This window comes from Melanaphis sacchari, unplaced genomic scaffold (assembly GCF_002803265.2).
Source record: "Melanaphis sacchari strain LSU unplaced genomic scaffold, SCAv2.0 Contig9_pilon_pilon, whole genome shotgun sequence".
Lineage (NCBI taxonomy): Eukaryota > Metazoa > Arthropoda > Insecta > Hemiptera > Aphididae > Melanaphis > Melanaphis sacchari.
The window spans coordinates 1,938,059-1,962,095 of NW_020271711.1; the positions used below are offsets into that span (position 1 = coordinate 1,938,059).

The 24,037-nt window shown below is 27.3% G+C and overlaps 1 protein-coding gene across 1 annotated transcript in view; it reads left to right on the forward strand.

Moving 5' to 3' along the window:
* The window catches only part of LOC112603219 (zeta-sarcoglycan), a 132,367-nt gene that overhangs the window by 29,012 nt on the left and 79,318 nt on the right, over positions 1-24,037 (forward strand). The gene's annotated exons all lie outside the window — the stretch shown is intronic.

The following is a 24,037-nucleotide window of genomic DNA, read 5'->3' on the forward strand; positions in this document are numbered from 1 at the left end:
ATTCACGCGTGTCGTCCGTTGCCTGCCCCTCGCGATACTATGACTATACGATAACGACAACGACGACGACGGTTTAATTAAAAAAAAAAAAAAAATACAACGACGACGACAATAAAAAGACCAACTATACTGCTGTTGTATACCACTGCTCTATAAACGGTATAATATAAACACTGGTACAGAGACGTCCCTCAGATGTAGATGAATGGGCGGAGGAGTGGTGCTCCGGTGGCTTGCCGAGGGTGTATTCTACAGGGTGGTCGTTTCGACTATGAATTTGGAAACTTTGTTTGCAAAACATTTGTTTTTATACAGTTATATATATATATATACAATATGGTATGAGACGTTTTATGATTTTCTTCAATATTTTATATTTATACCTACCACGCGTGTTTTGAATTTTATTGACAAATAATTTATCGCGGCGCTGGATTGGATTGTTTCGAGTGATTTATATTATTGATGACGGCCCATGTTTAAAAAAATATATTTTCGTATTGTGTAGGAATTGTTTTATACTTTTAAACGTGACGTAAGATATCTTTCAAAATGTGTTGAAATAACGAAATAACCAATGATCATTGTCGCTCGTCGCAAGTGTTTGGCTTAACTTAGAAAGGCTTTTTGAGATCTTATCGAATTCTCGAAATTCTCGAATTATGTTTTTATCTGCTAATTTCAGTGCATATACTTCGGAGTTCGGAGCAACAAACTAAAACTGATTATTATGAATGTTTATAATAATTTTATAAAATTTGTATTGGAGTCATTCCACTTAATCGCATCGTATAAATATTTATTTCCACATAAATAAAAAAACTTTAATGATCCCATTTATTTATAATGCTTATATAAATACATCAGAAAAATAAAAATTGTAGTTCTTCTCTTATATAAGTTGATTGTAATTTAAACTTTTATTGATGAGTTAAGACAGTTGAACTAAAATATATATAAACATTTACTATTATTTCTTATTATTTATAAATTGTTGAAAAAACTTGTATTTAAAAATTTTAATTTGGGCGTCTCGTGAATTTTTTAAATTGGTGTTTTAAAATATAACACACAATTTTGATAATTTTTGAAGTTATTGATGAATACGCAGGCACTCTTAAAAAATTAGTAATTTATTATCTGTCATATTGGTATATATAGATTGAGTAGTACATTTATGTATACGTACGGTTAAAAATAACAATGTAGCATTGACAAAACGATAGTGTAATGTTTCCGAAGTATGAGCTTGTATAATTATAATTATACAATATTATATAGCTTTATACCTGCGATTACGTGTTGTTCTTTCTTGGCTCAATTTTTCTTTAAATATTTTCACCGGCCTTGTAATAAAACTGTAGCCGTGATTGCCTACGCCGTCACGGCGTCACCACACTATAATATCGCAATCGTTGTGGGCAATACCCGCGTGTGAGTGCGTGTATTTTATTATTTAAAACGCTTTGAATGAAAAAAATGCAGACAAATATATAGAAATAGAGAGGTAGCGAGAGAGAGAAACACACAAAAACAGCCGAATAGAAACAGAAACAAAGAAAGAGAGATAGAGGGAGTGAAAAACAGACAGTGGGATAAACGACAATGAACGATTAATCTGAGCGTGCGTAATATGGGAAAACGGAAAAAAAAGACCAACGATCATTTTTTTGCTTGTTTTATGTTTAATCACCGCGTATTACCATTCATTTCGTGCGTACTGCGAACGTGCTATAAACGGCCTGTTAACTCAAAATATATAATATATTATATTTATACATATAGCACGTTCGGACACATGTTTGTTATATACACAACGGCCGTAAAATTACAACAATATGATATGGCTTTATTTCCGCATATTGTAGAAATGTATAATATCGTCGTTGACGATTATCACACGTCGATTTGAAATGGTGAGGGTGTATTTAGGGACATGCTGTGTGGGGGCGATTACCTCGCTTCTTTAGGCGGCAGTTTCTTATGATAAAAAAAAAAAAAAAAAAACAAGATATAATGATTAATGTGGTCCAACGATTATGTATTGAAATTGACTGTAGATTTATAGTTTAATAACTTCTAAACTTACTATTAAATATTCATGCAAGCATTACAATAATCTTGTGCATACCGTGAAATCTTTTAAATATTGTGACACAAAATTGATGAAAGTCACGATTTTTGCATAAACAGGATTTGAACAACAGTGCTGTACAGCTATACAGTAGCGTACAAGGGGTATGATCTGTCTCACTTATTGTTTTTACCTGTGACAGGTGCTTATTCCTAGTTGAATTTAAATTAATATCTATACCACATCAACCTAATCGTTCAAGGCATATTTTATGTATGATATTATAAATTATGTATAGACATACGTTAAAAAAAAAAAAAAACACACAAGGAGGCAAAGGCTCTTGATACCTAACTGCTCGTACCTTTGATTTAGTTAGGAATCTATCTTATTTATAGAAATGCTGGATCTTTGTGATATCTTTTGTGTAATTGTTCTATGCTTGTTCGTTAATAATTACCGCAAGCAGATTCAAAGGATGCATTTTAAATTAATATTTGCTTTCAAGTTAAAGAAACTATACACTTATCATTTTAATTATACCTTTATTTTTTAAATATCTTTCTGTATATTTTTTTGCTTTAAATAAATTGTATGAATTATTATTAGATTTACGTATACAAAGTTGTATTATATATATATTTAATACTTTCCTCATGATTTATTCATAACTATTATGCCACTGACATTGTATATAGCAATGGTATTTTCCATTATACATATGTACGAAAATAGTGTATATTATCTATGGTCACAGGAAGAAGCTCAAGGGGTTACAGGCCTTAGCACCTCAACATTTTTCATTTTTTCGAAATAATCTCCGACAACAAATTCATTCGACGATGTAATCGATGTTGGTATTTATCAATATGATATGTATATCGCACACTACAAAGGCGGTACAAACGCCGCTTTGTGATGCATTATTATGTAATAATAGTCCGGAATTAGTCCAACGTTGTGGAGGTGCACCAAGCAATTATAAGGGAAAAAAATTGTTGTAAATTTCCGTGATGCGTACGAAAAGTTTGTTTTTACACACTCGATGATCCCAACAACAGACAAACACAAATTAAAAATTCCTCTTCAAAAGATTCGTTCTCTGATGATTTTTTTTTTTTTTTTGTTCTGTTTTTCACTCTTGTTCTACTCTAAAAAGCAACAAGCTATTTGTATGTATGTATATATATGAATAAAAAAAAAAAAAATCTTCCGTTTGCCCTTTGAACGCGAAACGATAATAATATCGCTGCCGTCGTTTTTCATTCTCCGCTTTTATCCCCAAACACAAAGGTATATAACACACACACACATCCACACACAAACACAATATATAAGAATAAGGACTGGGTCGGGAAGGCTTATTGAATTTATTATTGCATACGACAGGGGCCCTGAGACCGCTGACTATATATAGTGAATATATGCGTTACGAGGCCAATAAATAATAATGATAATAATAATACGATGACGACGACGACGATGACGACGTCAAGTGTGCGTTTATGCGATTCGTTTAATAAATTACACACGCAAGCGATTCATAATAAAATTATATACTTATTGTTATCATTATTATTGTTATTATTATTTTATATAATATTATGTGTATTTTCCAAAATCGGCAAAATCAGCAAAATTCACGATTTAATATGGAAACGCTATAGTTTGAATTAATATTTACTTACATACATATATAGATATATAATATTATGTTATAGAGACTTCGCTGTAGTATAAGTTTTGAAAATGGTGACATACTCGTATGTACCGTTTTGTTTGTTGTACAGACAAAATGTTTATTTCATAGTATTTTGAAATAGATAAGTTATTATTTTTTCATTTCTTGTTTCAGTTTACTTATTTATAATAATTATGAGTAATTGGTTGAATGACAGTTAAATAAAAACTTTAGATATAACCAAATGAACAATAAAAAAAAAAAAAAAAACGTCTTTTCCATTATAATAGTATTTCCCCACTTTTTAAATCGAGGTCCAAGGATGGCTCCGATACGGCGATACGTAATATAAATATCATAATATAAAAATATATGATGTATCGCTATGTACATAAGTATAAGTAGTTATATAGACTTCGTGTTTAGGTATATATAAAAAAATCAACCACTCTTTATAGTACTCCGCTCGACCGCAGCCGATTTATTAGACAACTTTTTCAATATACAAACACTGTAAAGGTTTATATATTATTATTATTATTTACTTACTCTCTCTCAGATTTATTTGAAAAAAAAACCTAAGCCTCTTTGGAAACTTTTATGCGCGCGTGCCAATACGCGTATATCTATCGGGTCCTTTACACTGTATGAACAAAACGGAACCGTTGGCGGTCATTTCAATCGTCGTTTCATTCCGGCATCGATTTACAAAAAAATAAAAATATTCATCCGCTCGTCGTTTCCTAAACGTAAGTACCAACGCAACATATTATGTGAATAAAGCACGTAATTTAACCGTAGGACGAGAACCTCCGAAATGGTAAAACCTCCGAAAAGGTAATATAAGCAAAAGAGATGTCAACGTCAATGATCATATTATACAATATGATGTTGTTGTAGGTAAATTGAAATTTAAAATATTATGAATTTCTTTGTTTACGACAAAATAAAATATATACATTTTATAAAACGATACAATATCATAATATGTTGCACAGATATAGTTAAATATAGTTAAATAAAGTAATATTTCAAAAAAAAATTTAAAAAAACATTTTTATATATTGTATCTTGATATAAGAAAATTATTTATTTATGTGTGGATTCATATACGAGAGTGTATCAGCTTAAATCCAGTATTTTTTAATTATTTTTTTAAATATATTTTACTATTTATCAATGTTCATTGGTCATGGGTGAATTAGTTGTTTTTACACAAATTTACGCTCTCTTTTACACTCCTATAATTTTTTTTTTTTACGAGTACCTACATTGAACATACTTTTTAATACATATATATTTTGACTATTTAGTAATAACAAATGAGGAATAAGAATAATTAATAAATAATAAAAACATACACACAATAAAAGAATATTTAAATATAATTGTAAAAAATTAATTGATTTTGCAAATGCTTCTATTATGTCTTCATAATTTCTTAATATTGACATTTCTGTAAAAATTAAGTAATGAAACGTATATTTAAGTGTTTAACCAAATCGCGCATTCAAATTTTTAATCTGCGAAGAGAAGATAAATTATGTTGTGCAGTTGCTGAAGTTGTTGGTAAAGTTGTGTATATGAAGTAAATCATGAATGATTGTGAAAGTTTTGAGATCTTATCTGAAGCTCCTTAAGTCATTTTTTTTTTTTTTTATGTTTTATTCGATAAGTATATCATAATTTCTGATAAATGAAAATGTATCTTCAGTTATTAATTTGAAAAATTGTGTTGTCATGTTAATAATTGTATTTTGTCACTAAATACTTTTATATCATGAATCATATATGAACCATATGTTTAAACAAAATTTTGGATTAATGCCTTTTACATAGATATTCCACATAAAAATAATCAAGTTTTAAACTTATTTAAGTATAATATTCACAAAATATTAATTATTAGTATTTATTATTGTATTACAATATAACGCCAAACAAAAGAGATAATGATGTTAAAATCTTAATCTATATGTACAACTATTGTTTATTCCGGTAAGTCATTTGCACTTTAAATTGAGTTTTCACTGAAATCTATTCGCTACTAGGTATGTTATAATGATTATGAAAATCATTAATCATTATCATTATCGTCAAATTTAGATAATCTGTAATCATTTTCTTTAATAATCAAGAAAATTGTATTCAGAATGAAACGCTTATAATTAGTATTTCTTTTTGATTGGAAAGAGAGGATATTTACATAGTATCAAAGTCAGACAACCACTTTAACTTATCGCAAAATGTATTTCAACCAAGATTTACTATTAAATTTTAAAAAGACCAATTCTTGTGCATTTTTCTTCTACCTCACGATTCAAACATTTTAGAATTCAAGACATTTTACATTTGAATTCATCATCAACCAGATCACCACAACGACGAGTATTCAAATTAGTAATTGAACAACAATAGCCGCACAGACTCAGACCACATTAACATTTTTTAACAATAGTCGTCTGTAGGAAAAGAATGCATAGATTGACGTTGAGTTTTTGGACGTAGAAAATTTACATTATTGGTTAAATTACGTCTTTGGCGATATAAACTGTAATATATATACCTACGAGCTCTGTCGACATTTAAATCCCTCACGGTATTTTTTTATTTTATTTTAAAGACGACGGACATTTGACCCGTCAAGCGAAATGTATATTAAGTTTGACTTGTGATTTCCAAATTTCAATTACAGTCTATTGATCAGACGATTTGCAATGGGATTTACCGACTTGTCGGATAGGCATTTCTGTAAATGTTTATATTACTGAGTTATCTATATACGTACGCAGGTTTTGAGGTTTTTTTTGTTTCATCAATGATGGACAAATCGGCTACTTTTGTAGGCATCGGATTCTAGGTCGAATTTTTAAGTTCTTTAATATGTAGGTACTGATGCAGTGGGTTGACGCAGTTCTATTCAAAGATAAAAACAGCGTTTCTTATTGGTAAAGTGAGTGGTAGTGACTAATGGCTTGTTACTAACCAATCTAGTGTTTAAATAATGACATCTTTATGACAATTATTATTTGTGTTATATCACTGAGTGGAGACAATTTGACGATAAAAAATAGACTGAAATATCTGGAGCGTTCCAAGATTTAAATATTTAATTTATTTTAATATGACCAGACTGCTATTTTTATGAAGATTATTGTTTGAGCTTTTGATGGTAATTGATAATAATTTGGAAATGGTAATAAATCTAGAATTAGCTGCTGATTGTCGTTTAGTTTAAAACAAGTAGTCCAGATCTAGTCATCAAGCGATAGTTTATCAAAAATCAAGGGTTGGTACGTTTTTCAGATAGGTAGAAATGATTTTATTAATATTTAGTTTGACTATTAAATGTATCTTTGCACGTAAATAGAAGAAAATAAACGAAGATTTGGTTTCTTAAATTTTATTCTACATGTTAATATGATGAAATGCTTATAACATGAAATATTTATCGCCCTGCAGGTACTTATAGTGCCATAATATATCATATTATAAAACGATTGAATAAGTGACGTCTCCAGAGTAACAATATAATAACATAAACATTTAATAACAGCAAACGAATAAAGACGGGAAAGCATGTCATTTTAATATTGTTATTATTTTCGAAAACGATATCGAAAGTATAAATTAATGTGTTTAATATTTGTATATAAATGATATTATAAACCATATTTTACGTAGAGAATCAGACTTGTGGCACACGCGATAACGAAAAGTTTTCCCGAGTTGAATATAACGATAATGTGTGCGTAATAGTTCGTATAATACTATTATTATATTACTGCATTACTACCGTAAATAAAACGTACGCATTATAGTACATTCCACCACCAGATACAGTGAGAATTAATCGTAAAATCATTTAAAATAATATATTTTAATAATAATTGTACGCATCGTCATCGTTATAAGCTTACAATAATATTTTTGGATGTTATAGAGTCAAACTTTACGCATATAATACATATTTTTATGACGGGTTGACATATTGTTATTTATTGGTTTTATACGGTTTTATATTTACCTTAAAGGTGTCGATTACTTATTAACTTATCAAAAAAATTGTTTAAAAACACAAATTGTATTTCATTTGATTAGAGTTGTGTTTTGCACAAACATAATACAAAAAATATCTTAGTCCTTGTTTATTTTTAAGAGTATATGAATATATATTATACCCGTTGTTTATAACAAACAAAAATAATAGATTTGTGCCAGTAAATAGTTTCCAGAATTTATTTTAATAATTGATTTTCATAAACTCTCACAAAAGCTTATATTATACAGTATTATAGTGTATAATGTTAAATAACATTTTGTAAATAAATAATAATTGATATTTTTTCTTATACAAAAACTGTATAGTTTTGTTTGTAAATAATTGATATTAAGTTATAAAATTTAAAATCCATTATTTACTGGCATACTTATAATATAATCCATATTAAAGTAGATGATAACCAATACAAATAGAGTAATAATTCATATGCTACTATAATTAAGTTCTATGAGATAATAACAATTGAAGGTACCACATGGAAAATATTTTATAAATATAAAAGGTTAACTTGAAATATGATAAATACGAATGGATTGATAATAAGTGTCTCCCTTTAGGAATAAAATATGATCTTTGGCTGCTCACACATTATGCTTATGTAACAGCGTCATAAAAGTTTAATTCAATCTGAATTTAATTTAAACCTTATTTAAAAATTAGTACAGGTATTTGCATACATAAACAATTATTATACCCTCCTTATTGACATATTATTTATTTATTTTTTGATTTTTATTCAACAAAATCATATAACATATAACATAGGTATTGGAAACAACAATCAAAATACAGTTTGGCCTAAGAAAATGAAAATACAATTGTTATTGGAATCAACGATCGTTGACTGAAATATCCGTAAGCCATATCACCGTTTCCAAGATTGTCTGAAAAGAAAATAATAAACATGCGTTCTCAAACAACACAATTTGAATAACGTAGCAATATCCTCAAAACCAAAATAAAATTATGAAAAACATAAAATATACGTTTTTGTGTATACAATAACAGTAATGTTAAACAAATTTTGACCAATATTAAATCCTTCTACAAAATAATATTAAATACACTTGAACCTATTTAATTCTCAAGTTTGAATTACAAAATGATAATGTTTTTATTCCGTATGAGTAATTTTATTTTTTTTTATACAATTTATATAACATTATTGACAAAAAAAAAAAGTCATGAACTTTAATCAAAGTCTTTTAAAATATAATAATCCTATTTTAATTTAATTCAGGCAATTTGTATATGTATTGTTCAAATAAATAAATATTAACGTTATCACTTATGACATCTAGTAATAACTTATAAAATATCACACAATTTGTAAATTATAATAATTTCCATGAGTTGAATACGATGTAAATCATTTTAATTTATAAAGACTATATAAAATAGCTCAACGTAATGCATGTTATTTAATTTAAAAAAAAGTAAAATTTAAATATTTGTTAACTAATAAAATAAAATTTTTGTTGTTAGCATTTTAAAGCGTCTAAAGAAATTACCTATATGTTATAAAGAATATAGTGGATAATGGTAGGTTTATTCATAAGAGTTATTTATTACTGATGTATGTTAAAAATATTTTCGAGAAAAAATTCCCATTTAAATTTACATTATTTATGCTTAATTTATTAAAAGTTAATAGCATATTAATGAATTGAATATAGGTAAATTATTGAGTAATTACTTACGATCCATATTATCAATGGTATAGAAACTAGTTTTGTGTAATGTAAATAAAGAATCCTCAGTTATCTCGTAAAAAATTATAAATTATGGTACAGATTTGTATATCTTCATCCCGGGCTATTAATTTAAATTTCAAAAAATTAAAAAAAACCAATTTTATCAAATACAAATCTAGTTTACAAAAATTATAATTTAGCTATGTTCAAGTCTTAATTGTTTTTAAAAGCAATAGTTTTTACCTTTGAGGTACCAACTATATTTAATTTTCTATCAGAAATCGTAATTCCAATTGAATATATTTTAAGCTATTTTATTGCTCGTAATTCATTACGAAAATGTAAGAAAAAATAATATACATCATATCTATTCTCAGAATCTGAAATTTAAAGACAAGGATAAGGATTTACAATTTGTTTCAATTTATTTTTCTGTTAATAATAAAATAGATTGAACACATTTTAGTCTACATAGTGCTATATTGTATCATTAGATATTTTGAAATTTTTTTCATATTATATTAATAGATGTTATTAACTTTTAAGCCAATTTCAGCAACGGTATTTTAATCATAACTTTATGGAATAAATAGCTTAAAATAAATGTAATAATGTGTATTCAGTTTGATTTCAATAAAATTCTTATTAAAGATGGTTTATCATTTTATATTTGTATGATATTTTATTTTATATTTATACATATTTTTTTAGCGTTAGTATTATTTATTTTTCTTTTTTTAATATGGTAGGTTGTATTTATTTTTGTCAACAAAAATTCTTATATATTATATTAATTATATTAATTTATTATTATAATATAATTTAATTTAATATTGCATGCTACTTTTAATTTAAAAATTTACAATACCCACATACAATGGAACAGCATGAATGGTTTTAGTGGTTTTACATTATAAATAACTTCAAAACAATATAAATATTTTAAAATGTCATAATGTATTTTAAACAATGATAAAATACGTTCTTTTTTTTTTTGTTTATTTATATTGTATACAATCCTTAAGAGTATAGCTTATTAAGTTTATGAGTAAAAGGTAATGCGTTTGAACATATGCACATTAGTTATATTTTTATTGCAAATTAATGAAAAAAAAAAAAAAATCACTACAACTACACACTTTTTTTCTTATACAAACGCGTGAGAAAAGTCATTAATAACACTCAAAGGTTTGGTGTCGCTCGTTGGTTCTGCCAGTCGCGGAATGCGTCTGGGAGTAAGTAACAGCCAGCTACTAGCTCCCGGATTGGGTGACCACTCGGGTTTATAGTGGTTAAAAACCTTGCCACATTCATACGTGTTTGCTATCAACAGTAACAACCGTAACAATCGTAAAAAACAACCTGTCGTACCAAATTTACCCTTACCACAGTTCATAATTCCTACAACAGTTAATGACCTTAGTCGTCGGGCATAAGTCCAATAAAAAAAAAAAAAAAAATAATAATATATAACACTAGGACTTGAATTTCATTTATTTATTGTATTAATCGATTAGGATGAAATGTGTTAGTTCATATTGGAGAAGATAGAAGATCACAGCACTATTTTCATTTATGTCATCTCGATGGATTGCCAGATATAAAGGGGACTGCCAGAATCAGTATCAAGTTATTGTGGAAGGAAAGACGATCTTGAAAAAATTTGAAATTAATTTTTACTTCGTCATGAACAAATAGAAGTTTGAGGTCAGAATTTGAGACATAGTGAGGAGAATTTAGAAGTTTTCTTAGAGGTATATTTTTAAATAATAAGATTTTATTGATATTGGATTTTCTGGCAAATACGTTCTCATATCAAGTTTTAATGTTTTCAAAGTGCAAAAATATAGCTAAAAGAATTGTTATTTTAGTTTAAGCATCTAATTTCTTCACAATTTGAAATTAAAATCTGATTAAAAAAAAATATACATTTATGATATTTTAAAGTGTCAGTACAAATAACTTATAATAAACTTTGTATTCGATTTCTTGAAAATGTAATACATTTATAAAAAAAAAAAAAAATAATTTACATATGGTCACGATTATCACAAACATTTTTAATATTTTAATTTAAAAAATGTATATATAAAAAAAATGTGATAACGTATTTAAAATATTTTTAAATTGTTATAAGATCAACTTATATTATATTTACAATCTTATCTTTTAGACTAATGTTTAATACTTTTATCAATACTTAAAAAGTTAGAAAAAGTCAAGAATGTCCATTACTTTAAAATTATTCAAATTATTTAAAAATGTATTATTTATAGAAAATAATAATTTAAATAAAATACATTAGATAAGTGTTTAAGTATCTATACAACTAAATGTTGTTTGAATAAAAGCATATTATGTGAGTATTAAATGTTTAATGCTTAAGAGTCAAAATTAAAAACATTATACATTTTATTCTTCAAAATTATTTACATATTTTTATGATTTTGTGAATATTTTAATTCTAAATGTCTATAAATAAAAGATTTCGATTTTTTATTTTCGATATGATTTAATTGCAGTAAGAAAAATATACGTGGAGGTCCTTTCATAAAATGTGTTAAAAATGCATGTAAAAAAATATTAATTGAACAATTAAATTATGTAACTTGTGTAACTATATGTTTTTGAATTACAACTAAAAAAGAAAGAAGAAAATAGATTTTATCGAAATTTAGTTTCTGCGAAAATATGTGATTTTACTTGATTTTTTTATATTTTGTTTTTCGTGATTAAATTGAAAGAAAGGTGCAGAGAAGATTTTACATTTGATTTTTATACATCAACTAAATCCAATTTTTTACTAAAAACCACTTTTAAAGTTAATGATTAAATCATTTTACTGCTCCAGACGATGGTGGTAGCATATTTAATAAAATCATTGAATTATTGTAAAATCAATAAGCTCATTATTCTATTTAGTCTAAGACATAATTTTATTGTTCATAAGTTATTATAATAATCAACAGTACAAAAATAAAACTCTTGAGAATTCTATATTTTTGGTATATTATTGTTGTTTACTTTTAGATAAAGTTTATTTTAAACATATATTTAAAATCTAATAAATCCAGATTGTACTGAATTCATAAATTATTTTACTACGGTAAGTGTACATCAGCTTCACGTTATGAATTTATCTCTCAGTTTGATATGTTGACTATGCCATTCGAATCGACGGCGATTTTGTTAGATTTACTTTTTATACACAAACTGGCGTTGACGTTGATAATCTAATCTAGATTTCGAATAAAAATTTCACCGTTTAGCGTCTATATTGTATTTTATTAGTATTTTCTCGGAAATTTCAATTAGTTATTTATTTGTGACTGCTTTTGTCACTGTTTTTGGGTCTTGAGTTAGCTTGATTATGTGATTTATTATTTTGATCTGATCACCATAATTGCACAATATTCGCACTTAAATTTATTTTAATCGTGGAATCTAATATGAATTTGTTTATCAATTTTCTTTAAGCCTAAAATCAGTCGTATTTAATGAACTTTTATAAGTACTTCTATTTTCTGATTTAATAGAAATATAAACACTATTTGATTATATAGTTTACATGTGCACCACCGCTGTTGTCATTTTTAGTTATTTAGTATTTTATCGTATTGATTCATGGACGTTTTATCTTTATATTTTTATCAATCATGATTTATCAGTCCATATCTGTTTTCTTCATAACTCTAATTTGTATTTGAACAGAATTCCTGAATTTAGTATATATCGGAATTCAGTATTTTTATTTATTTTTTCTAAAAGCATTCAGTCTTTGTAATTTATTTTTTATGGAGTTTCATTTTGTACAATTTTTAATCTAGACCCGCTTTTTGAACTTAACCATTTATTTGTCAACCGTAATATGAATTTCTTTTATAATTTACTAGTATTAAACGCTTTTTGATTAGAACATTTTTAAATTAATTTGAAATATAACACTGAGATAAGCAAAAATATTTTTGTTAAATATTTATTTTTAACATTTAAATTATTACAATTGATAATACTTAAAAAAAATAATAAAATAAAAAAAATACGATATTTTGACTTTTAAATACTTTATAAATTTAATTATAGTATCATGGTTATGTGAAAATAGGGAAGAAACTTAATTAAATATTTGTATGGATAGCTGTTGGTGAACTGTTTGTGGTTGTGTTTGAAATTTGTATTATTTTAATTAATAATATTACTAATCTATTAATAATTTACAAAGTAATATGCATATTATTATTTATTTGTAAGACGGCGTTTCGTATAGGCAATTCAAGGCCATTTATGTTTTTCTGATACGTTAGGCATAGTATAATAACTTATTAGTTTTGCTTTATTATAGTGTCATACTGTCATCCCAATGGATTTCAATATTAAAAATAAGATAGGTACAAGGAAAATTGTTTTTGAAAACAAACCGGGCTGTCACATCCTACTAATGATGTTATAAATAATATTACGTTATTAATAATTCATTAAATTTGTCATATCTTATATCTATGTATTCATATTGAAAGTATAAAAGAAAAAATACGAATTATAATTTTTAGTTATTGCAAGATTTATTACACGTCCAGTCGTTTAGGGTTGTCATATTTGAAATTTTTTAATAATTATGATCACAGCTTCACTAGAACAGATTCATATATTTTTAAAAAGATAGCGGAGATTTGTCAATTTCTTTAAATATATTTAATTCAAAATTTTAGATGGACACTTGAAAATTGTTGTCCATTTGTTATGGGCAATTATAGATACACGCGTGTTAACTACAATTTTTTTTTTTAATTTTTTATACTCTTGTTGTTTATACTTTATTAATATTATACGTTTTAACCTCTAAAAATATAAAAAATTCTCATAAAAAACATTAATAATTTATACTCACGAAAACTTGGACTTTTAGTTAATTAAAATGTTCAAATATGTCAATACATCTGTAATAAATGATCATAAAACTAAAAAATATTCATGCATGATAATATTTTACAATAAAATGCTTAAAAAGAATATGATTTTAATCACTTCAACGACATGAAATGAATAATGCGCTTAATGTGCAACTGTATATACATTTCGATTATTAGGATACGTTTTGTATTCGGTTGAATGCTGATATTTCCGGTGTCAGTCTATCCCGTACTTCTGTTTTAATACCTATTCTTTACTTACAATGTTACTATAGAATACAGCGCAGAGCGATATTATTAAAAACTATATCGTTGAATCTAGATAATAATCATGCATGTCAAAATAATTGCGTTTACTACCGCGTGGAACTTACCTATAACAATAAGTACATTTAATAACAAATAATATACATTATTACGTACATGTACACAATATGTGTTTAATTCGCCAAACTTTGCAGGACATCTCACACGCGATTCCCTCCCACTCTGATACACGGCAACAATATTATATATGTATATGTGCATGTGTACCTATCTAAATATTTATATTTTACTAGTGTATTGAGCTTATATTAAAAATACGGGGTGATTCATTTAAGTAAGATAATCGTTAATTCAAAAATCACTAACGTTTTTGAAAATTTTTATATTATATTATTTTGAGCCGCTAAAACCAACAAATTTAGTAAAATTATAATTTTAATCGTAATAACTTTTTAAGTATTTAATCTTTTGGATAAAAGAATTCGTTGCTGATTTCATACTTTGAAGCATAATACTATTTGGGGTATTTCGATGTATAAAATCAAGTGTCTGATAATAATTATAGTTTATTAGTTATAAGTATTTAAAGTTTTGACGAACGAATAAGTGGACCAGTATTTTGTGAAGTACCCCTGTACTACACTACTCTGCTCATTAAAAATTTTAAATATTTATAATTCACGAAATACTCGTCCAAAATTTGGTTTGTATATAACAAAGTACCTAGACTAAAAATATATTTTGTCATATAATGATGAATTTAAAACGCGTAAATAAAGTAAATTAAAAAATAAATAAATAGCAAACATTTGTTTCTTAAAGAAATTTTTTTTTTTTTAATGATTTAAAATAATATAAAGAAATATTTTCATTAATTTTCATAATTTTTGCAATTATAATAGTATCAAGTAGTACAACATACTAATACATAAAAACGTTAAATGAATCACCCAGTATATCATCGTTCTGTATGTTATTATAATTTTTGCGTGCGTTGTATCCGTTAGAATGAAGAGGCGGCGACGAAAGATATCATAATATTACACATGCATATAGGTACTGACGTAGTGAATACTTAAGACATTAAATTTTACTTGGCATTTTATACTAATATAGATATTTTTTGTAATGAATTTGAACGATTCCTTTCCAAAGTATTCGAAAATAATTCGTTAATATTAATATTTATTTTGTTGACTCAGTCACAATATGCGTGTTGCTAATTGGTTTTGTAAAAAAATAAAATATCGGTGTTCATTTAAATTTTATTATTATTTATAATTATCTATTAAAATTTAATTTAATTTAGCTATGACACACATTTAATTAAAAAAACTTATCGGATGCATTATATTATTTTATTATTAAATAGCAAGTAAATTTTCTCTAACATATTATGCTATTTATATTTTTGTAAGAGTGTCATTTTATAACGTACAAGTTCTATGCTTTTTTAAGCAGATATTTATTTATTATACTATGTTATATCATAATTTTATATTTTCCTAGAAACTATGCAATTTTAAATTATATACAAGTTACATTAATGTACGATAGTAAATTGAAACAGTGTTTTGAAGTACGTAATTTAAAAAATGTGCATATCATATTTTGTAACTTATTGATGTACTCCATAGTGCCTATGAGTTAGGTTTATATGAAAATTGACAATATAGGTGAGGTCCGTAATATTATGTTCAGTAATAATGAAACTATACTAAAAATTTTATAATTAATGTTTATATCAATAATAACTTTTTCTGCTCTGTGTAAGGATATCGAATACTAGTTTTTTCTAAAGTAGTATGACAATATATTATATACGTTTTATATCGTTGTAAACTATATTATTTTAGTTAGATCTTAGATTTATAATTATTGTGGAATTGTTTTATTATTTTTTTTAATTATGAATGAAAAATACAATTTTTACCATGTTAGTTAAATACGTATATGTACTTATAACTTGATATTAAAAAAATATATATATATATTTATAATAAAGACACATAACAATTAAAAATGTACATCAATTTATGTTATAGTTTATATAAAAAACATAAAATTTTGAATAAACCATCGTCTGCTTAGGGAAATAGAAACATGGTAAAGAGTATATAAACTAAGTATATGAAGTATAGGTTTAGATATTGACTCACCAATTATGTTCAGTTTCACTCGAGATTTATACTTTAATACCAATTTGTTCAAGTTCTGATTTTATGAATTTTGAAATATGCTTAATAATATTTTTATATAAAAATATATTTTGGAGCATTCTAAAATTTTATTTCAAATATGAATTATCTTCTTTAATGACAATTTTAAAGCAGATGATTTTTTAAATATGTTCATATCAATATTTTCTATAATTTATAAAATATACTAGTGTGATACGTTAAAACAATGAGGGCTATGATAATTTTAAAATTATACTTATCAATATTTATAAAAATTTTATAAGATTTAAAAATAAGTGTTTAGGCATAAAACTGTATTGGTAATAAGTAGTTTACTAAGACAAAAAGTATTACAGTTATTTTAAATTGTATGCAACATAATTTTTAAGAATTATTATCCTAAGTACATAAACATTAATAGCCAAGAAACTACTCTTTTAAATTTTGATTTATATGCATAAACATTTTCAAATAAATTATTTGTTTAATAGTTTACAAAAAAATGGAGATTCTCATTTAAAAAAAAAAGAAGTTTGTGTCGCTACCGGGACACTATTGGTACCCATAAATCATAAAATATCTAAGTATTAGTAAATATGGCTTTTAAAAACACTAAAAGTTTATGAAAATCATAATTTGAATAAATATATTATTAAAGGATTTAGTGACTAAGTGGTGAGGCGGTGGAGGGGAGCAATCATTTTATACGTATAAAATCTTACGAGATTTTTTTTTTTTAAACATAAACATTTATTGAAATAATGAATATCTAATATCTATTGTAATTTATGAGTAAAAATAATAATTTTTACGAATAATTATTTATTTATGATACACGCTCTACATGGTTTGGATAATAATAGCGAAAAATAATAAAAATAATTAATGCAGTGATAATTCAATCTAATATTTTACGTATTTGGTATATAATGACAATAATAAAATTAAAGCCCCAAAATTTCTGAATTACATGTATAATTGTTACGGTATGACGCGTAGTATAATCCGAAACTGATTTTGATGTGAACGTTTCGGTAAAGGCGTGGATGGGGTGCAACACTTGAGGTATGTGCTCTCATTCAGTGCGACACAGGCGTATACAATGACCGCGCGTGATAGGGAAACAGTCTAACTGTTTGAAACAATAATATTTAATTATTATTCTAGAACGGTCGTTTTGCATATCTATCATCTATATCTATCTATATTATCTTTCTCTCTCTCTCTCTCTCTCTCTCTCTCCCTCTCTCCATCCCCCTCTCTTTCCCTCTTTATATATATATAAATATATATATATCGTTTATGATGTACATTATAGTATTATGCGCGTGTAAATTATATAGAAATTCTACGCACAAATCCACAGTCGACGAAATCCCGACGTCAATGTGTCGTCGAATACATATTATTATCATCTTCGTCACAATCATTAGGGAAACCATTCTTTGGTGGATTGAGAAAGCGCGTACACGTCAACGTCGTAATTATTATCGTGCTTATGTCTATATAAATATATATAGATAACCGTCTCCGCCTGTCAGTCAACCACGCGAGTTATGCGGCAGCTACCAACACACCGCCTGCACCGCAACCGCAACCTCCGCCACAACTACTACCGCCGATGCATTATTGAATAAAAAAAAAAAGGAACGAACATGTTCGGTGAATCTATCTGTACACATCTACTAACTCTAGTACAGAACACACGTATTATTGTTGTAGTTATTCTTATTAGTGTACAACGTACATGTATTATAATATACGTGTTGTTATTTTTATCGATTGGCGTACATAAGTACTATTAAGTAAATAAAGAACTGATGATATCGCACTCACGCCTATCACGCCTACACGACCCCTTCTTTCCCGACTAAAAATCCGTAATTATTACGATCTTGACACATTTTGTTGCAGTTGAAACTTTTTATAGCAGGCAACGCGAAAGAATTTCGAAAAGATCGACTGACAATTATACCGTTGATAATATTTCGAGTTGACCATAATGGCATAATGCATAGAAATAAACGTAGTCGTAATAATTATATAGGCTGTATTATTATGAGAATTAAACATATAATATATTTCTTCAATAAAATAATCAATCACGTTATTTTTTCCAACCATTATCATTATAATATCGCACTTATTCAACAATATATTATAATGATGCATATAATATATGAAACGTACTTCGTTTCGTATACCACCACAATAATTATCATTTGTTGTAATATTTTATTATATAAGCTACACGAGCACCGTATAATTATGGTTAACAGTGTTAACACATATTATTTTTCATTACACGCGTATCGGTTGGCTTTGTTGATATAGTCATTGAGTAACGCGTGTTTCATAAAACAAAAAAAAAAAAAAAAAAAAACATAACCAAACGGGGCATCGTCTTAAAATGCGAATTTGATTTCCTATTAATGTGTATATTGTATAAATGTAGTATAAATTATTATTAATGTATGCAAGTATTGCGGTCGTAAGCGGTGCCGAGTCATAAATTACGCGTAATCATTTTTATATTATACGCAGTGTACATAATTCATAACTTTAAGCTTAAGAGAAAATGATTTTTTTTTTATAAATACAGAAGTAATGTATTCAAATTGAAAAATAAAAGTACGTATAATGATTTGTAATTGTTCTCATTTTTTAAACAGATTTTAGGAAACGGAAATACAGCGTTAGAATAATCTCTATGAAAAAAATGTATAAGTAGTAAATATTTTGTAAAAATTCACGTCGGTGTTTTTACAACATTTTAATTTCTAATTATTATTTATAAATCAGGTTCCAATTTATTACTGTCACAATAATTTCCTAACACTTAACACAATATTACATTATCTCAAAATTAAACGATAAAATTGCGATACTTTTTTGACTATAACCAATCCAACAAATGAGTTACTTTTAACATGATACAAGGACAAATTCACTCTTTGCTCCACTTCTAAAATTACACTATTGGTAGCAACACAGAAATATATAAAACAATTAAATATATGTCACGATCCATGGAAACGTTATATCCTATTATCCTACATAATTAAGTAAATAGATATTATACGAATATTTTACCGGAAACGTTAATATTTAAAAATAATGATAATTTCTATGAAATAATGGCAATATCTAATAGAGAAAATAAATTATATTATTAGCCACTAAATGATATCGTTTTTTAAAGATATAGCAAGCAATGATACACGTCACATATTAAAATGATATATTTAAAAAAAAAAAAAACAGTCAGGTTTTTTTTTTGTAGATATTTATATTTAATTTTTAATCCTCACACATAATTACCTTAGTGAATAACCAATCTTTGACCATTTTTAATTTCATCAATATAATATTATGACACGCGTCATTAAAATTCGACGAGACAAAGTTCAGTTACCAACTACTATTAGGTAGTTTTTATTTTATTTTTCGTACTGTCATTGATAACGGTAAATACCTCATAAAATAAACCAATGTAACACGTTTAAGCGTATCCTACGCTTTGTGGTAATTTTTCCTGTAGCCAAACAACATACACAGTCGATACGGGATTACATTTTCAAGCAATGCACAATCTATTGGATCAAGAGTGGAAAACGATGAAAATTCCTGGGGAACGATATGATTTCTTCGCCGTTTCCTAAACTGTCGGCTTATACACGTAATAATATATACATACTCGTACCACCTACGCATCACGCGTAGGTACTTAAAAAAAAAAAAAAAAAAAACAAAAAAAATCTCAAAGACGAGTCTCTCCGCGGAACAACGCGCGTTCTCTCGTCATAGCCGCACATAAATATTATAATATAGCATGCGAATTTTTTTTTTTCCGCGGCGGTGATTTACATACATTATGCGATATCCGTACCTTAACAAGAGCGCGCGCGAAGTAAAACCTATGTATATATATAATATTAAATAATAATTGGATGTATAACGGGATAATACGACGGGCGACGTGACAGCCCGACGCCACCGTCACCCTCGCATCTGTTCCGGTTGTCAAACGCCATTCTGCACGGTAACGGATATGATATCGTGTACAATATGCGCGGCGTAAGCGGTATTATTCGACGGTGATGGAAAGCGTGTTCATCGTGCGAAACGCGCAGCCCGGTCCCTCGCTCTCCGCGTGACGACCGCGATGGACGATGATGTATCGCCGCCGCCGTGCGCTCGCACCTCGCGCCCGTCCGCGCGACGTTAATCGAATTTACGTTATTATCGTTTTTACTAAACCGTCTCTCGGACGGCGGCGTGCCCGTCTGAGCCGGCGTGTTCAGACCGCTGTGTAACGTATATCGATATCGCCACTATGGTATACGAGTATACGCGATTCGTGTGTATAATAGTCGATCGTGGTCTCGGAACCAAAAGACGCCCCCCCCTCCTTCCTAATCAGAAAGACGTCAAGTCGTCGAGAGATTTCAGGCTCGAATGTGATATTATTTTTGTACTGAATAAAAAAAAAAAATAAAATAAAATAAAAAAGGACGGATATCAAAAAATAGTCTTCTAAAGTATTTTGTTTCGCACACGGGCGCTTGCGATTTGTATTCACTCGGTCGGTCGGTCGGTCGGTCGGTCAGAACTTTTTGTTCAGAATATAATTACTCTGCGCACGTTTTTACTCTACCGACCGATAGTATCGGCGTTGACCTCAAAGTATAATTGATAACGTCACGTCGACTTTAAACAGACACTTATTTTACAAATTATATTGTATTGTAAACCCAATGGAGCCAGGTGGCGTAGCGTGCATACAAACGGTTCAGCGGTGTAAACAGCGCGTACACTTTCAGTCGTAAAACGTCACGAGTGTGTTTTTAAACGGTCAAATTGAAATTCGATTTAAGCGATTTAAACCATATTCGAGTTATAATGATGTAAAATCATTAATTATTCCATTTTGTCGATGGTATTGATTTGTATGTGTATAATATTATTATTTGTCGGTAATCTAAAAATGAGATCGTTGATTTCGTGTATTTTGAACGACGGAAAATAACAAGCCGAGAATACAATGTTACTTATTTTATTAAGATTTTTAACAGTATTTTTAGAACTTGAATATTTTAAGTATATTTTATATTATTACGAATCTACTTTTATAATTTTACGGTATTTACAGGAAGTAAAAAATATATTTTGAGTTGTGAAAATTTTTATACTTAGATATAAATGTACATTATCTGAGAAAAATTATATCAATCAACTGTAATATTAAATTTAATAGCTATTTATATATTACTATATTATGACATTTATAGTTATATAGTCTGGCAGACCATTTCTGCTCAGAACCGTTTTTTGTATTCTTTAAAATTAAAAATTAAACACATCCATAGGGGTGACTCAAACGTAACCTAATATATATAGCGCACACACTTACCTACTTTTTTGGTTTTTGATTTTTAATTTAAAATACGAATTCGCAAATTATTAAATTATAATGATTTAGCATTAAGATAAATTAGATAGCAATTCTATGTAATTTACAAATTAATAAATAATAGGTCCAAATGGTCATTAGTACGCTTGAATTATAGAACATTGTTAACTAAACCTAAAAATAATAATTATTAATAAAAAATAGAATTTTTAGATAAATTAACTTAATCTCTTTTGATTCTGCGGTTTGGATATACCAAATACAATGGAACTGTTAAAACTAAAACATTGATTATTCTTCTTTTTAGTTTCAATGTAATTAATTCTCAGATGTTGATAAAATTAAAGAAATTCAGTATCGAGTTTTAAGTAAAAATGTTACTATTCTAAAATATTATATTTTATTAATATAATCAAAGGGTATACAGATAGAGAACGTATAAATTTATTAACAGCTTAAAATGTCTCTTAATATTTGTAAATATATTATAAAAAGAAAATTTTATAGTACTTATCATATAATTTTAATAATATAATTACACGAAATCAGATATTCATAATTAATACCTACGTCCTATAGTTTTGACTAGTAACTATATTTGAATATTGTTTTTTCCAATTTTTTTATTTTAATATTAACATTTGCGTGACTGAAATATATCATGATACTTAATTGAATTTTTTTCTACTAAGTCAGTAACATGTTTTAATAATTATTTAGCAATACAATATTAATGATTTAATATTATAACTGCAGAGTACTATAATGTATTTTATTTGATATTAAAAAAAATCGTTCATTAAAAGGTAATGTGAATATTTGATAATGACTCATCAATACCGGGTTTAAAGTTATAGTACATAATATATATATTGACATATTGCAGTCATATAAATACAGAACTTATCGCGTACAACACATAAATTCCTAGCGTATAATGCATGAAATCACTTTAAATTTGAAAAATAATCATACTACAATGGTTTTATTGTAAATATAAAAACGTATGTTAATAATGCTTTACCGTGTTTGAAATTTAAATTTTTCCGTGGTATCGTATTTTAAGATGATATCTGCAGTGCAGTCAACAACCAGCCCCTAAAATGATTTTTTAGATGCATATATTATGATTCATACGACTAACAATAAATAATTTCGTTCGTGATCATTAATCATTAAATATAATTGTTCCTTGCAGGTATCACACCCAGACTTATCGTATCGCAGATAAATCCATTATCTATATAGCAGTATATAATATATTTGCGTTGTGCCTATATGATTTAGACTGCGACTAACATCATCCACACATCGATGGTTAAATACGCGGTAAAAGTTTTGGTGCTGCCCATCCCACATCGAGTCTTATTCCATAATATATATATATATATATATATATATAAAAACATATCGCCGATAATATGCTTGGTACTGCAATCATTTGCACGCGTTTGTTTTATTTTCTCTCTATCTCTATCTCTCTTTATTATCCGGCAAAGCCGCCACATCCGTTAATTAACGACCATCGAAACTCTTATGACGGGGTCGAGCTTATTGTTTATCCTTATAGGTACACACACGTACGCGGGCGCGCGCGCTCTCCGGTGGGTCTGGCAATAATTTTTACAACGGGCACGAACTATAAAAACGACAAAAAAAGAATAGATCGCGCGGTGTTCAGGCTCGACAGAGTTTCCGAAAGAGGAGAAAGGGGCGGTAAAAGGATCGAAAAAGGACCGCAAAACGTAACTCGAC